The 2,278-nt window shown below is 39.7% G+C and overlaps 1 protein-coding gene across 1 annotated transcript in view; it reads right to left on the bottom strand.

The window, feature by feature from the left end:
* AMMECR1 (AMMECR nuclear protein 1) overlaps window positions 1–2,278 on the bottom strand; it is a 119,750-nt gene that overhangs the window by 108,553 nt on the left and 8,919 nt on the right. The gene's annotated exons all lie outside the window — the stretch shown is intronic.

Here is a 2,278-nt window from a genome sequence, read left to right as displayed (position 1 = left end):
AGACATTAATTTTCTAAAAGCAGCATACATCTCTATATGACTAAAGAGAAACTGATTAACTAAAAATAGCTGACCCTCCAGTTATCTGTGAGAATGTAGCTGGCAAATTAGATGGACCATAGTATGTCCTGTTGAGAGACACTGGAGAAAAGGTACAGAAGACAGGAGTCTGGTCAACAGAATACTCCTATGCATGACTGTGTTCTGCAATCAGAAATTATAGCTGGGTCTATCCTTTAATATTATCTGCTCCATAATCTTGGTTATGGAGAATAACTGTACGCAAGCTATATAAATGAAACTTCATACATCTCTTACCACTGAAATACACAGACCTAAATATAAGATACATCTGAACACCTGAGGATTTAGAACTATGTTCCCAGACAAGCCAAGAAAAAAGAAACAATGATGATCAGAGAGTGGCTACATTTTATCTGTTTGGGTTATACTTAAACTTTCTGTCTCAANAACAAGAGCACCATGGCCACTGTTTCTAAAGGAGGTACACACGGGTTTGTAATATTGCAAAATATGCCTCTCAGAGCAGCCCTACTCAGTCTTCTTTTTCTTCCCTGAATCCAGGCTTTACCTAACTTGACAATAATCGCATTTTTCTCCCTTCCTGGCTCCCATGTACCCTCCATTCCTGCCTCAGGCCCTATGTGACTCTTTCTCCACAGACCCAATGCTTTCGCAGGGTGAACGAGTAGACTTCTGCAAAATGACTTGCCAAACAGGGCAATGGTTTAACCAGGAGTCTGTGGGGTAAAATGCACCACAAACCACACATCATCGCCTAATTAGTGTCAGAAAGAAACGGTAGCATTCCCATTTGTTCTTGTGAGGGTTTTTTGAACTAACAAGAGTGTGGGGTAGATGCAAAAAACTTTACCCAATGACTACCTGGCACCTAGTCCTAACATCAAAGAGCTACTCTACGAAATCAAGTACGCGATGCTGATGGCAAGTTTTGGGTTTGGAGTACCAAGAAAGCGCGGAGAGTTGTCAATTTGTTTTAATCATGGGAAACTTCATAGAATGTATTGAGAGCAATACTCTAACATGGAAAAAGGCCAGAAGACTTCATGAGATTCTCCTTTAGTGACAGAATCACCAATACCAGCTTCCACTTACCAAATAATGATTTGAAAAGGATATAAAAAAGCACAGATCATCTAAACACTTACCTCACTGTTGTTCAAAACCAGCATACAAAAGGTATTTCTCTTACTACAATGAGGTTTGTACTGAGGCCCAAGTTTTACCAGCTATATGACTTACTTGCACCCCAAACCACCTATGCCTGTATGGTTGTTAGGCTACATAAGCCATGATAATGTTGCAGAGAAGCACACTAGTGTGACTAACACACAAGCATCTCTTTGAGGCAGTTAAGGTGCTGTGGGGCCTAGAGGCTGAAAGCACAAAAACCAATTTTTCATAGATTCCATTCAATGAGAATGACTCAGAGATACACTAATGCCTGAAGCAAAGCAGAAAATTTGGTGTTGACACCTTGCTGCAATCCAAAATCTCAACACTAGGTACGTTACTAGAATTGTGTGTCATATGCTTACAGAAAATATACAGAATGGCCAGGCAAGCTACATAGGCTGTTAAGTCAATCTCACTACTTTCCATTACTAGAGAGCTGGTCAGCATCTTCTGGCAGGATATTGCATAATACAGTCAACTGTGCTCTCCCAGCATTGCATGTGGCTTTGGGTCACAGTGTGGATTATCTGTAAAACGAAACAGATAGGGGAAAGGCAAGAATCATCAAGACTATCACAGACCTTATTTTTTAAAAAAACTAATATTAGTAGGCCTGTACTCAAGCAGAGCTTTTCACATTTGCCCATCCTCTGATGATCACAATGATAGTGAAGCAATATGACTGGTCCTATCCACTGATAGCATATATAATTCACTGTGAGCAAAGCTGCAAATTTGATCCAGCTTGATTTCTTACTTGCTAAGCCTGAGGACACAGGACCTAGAATCTAGTACTAGGCAGTACTTCTAGTCCTTCAGAAATTTCCTTTAATCCAAGGTCTGAAACTACAAATTCTTGAGATGATCCTCCATGAGGCTCTACTTTTGCTTAATGCTGTGCTATGATAGTCACATAAGGAAATATAAGAATCGCTGACTGCTCTACAAATGGATAATATATAATACATATAATATATAAAGCTACATTAAGGAAACCCAACATTCTGTCAGGTATTTTTACTAGGAACACAAAGCTGAAAAGTATCCCTGACCTCTACCC

Source organism: Crocuta crocuta, unplaced genomic scaffold (genome assembly GCF_008692635.1).
Source record: "Crocuta crocuta isolate KB4526 unplaced genomic scaffold, BGI_CrCroc_1.0 scaffold737, whole genome shotgun sequence".
NCBI lineage: Eukaryota > Metazoa > Chordata > Mammalia > Carnivora > Hyaenidae > Crocuta > Crocuta crocuta.
This window is presented reverse-complemented; position numbering and strand designations above follow the sequence as displayed.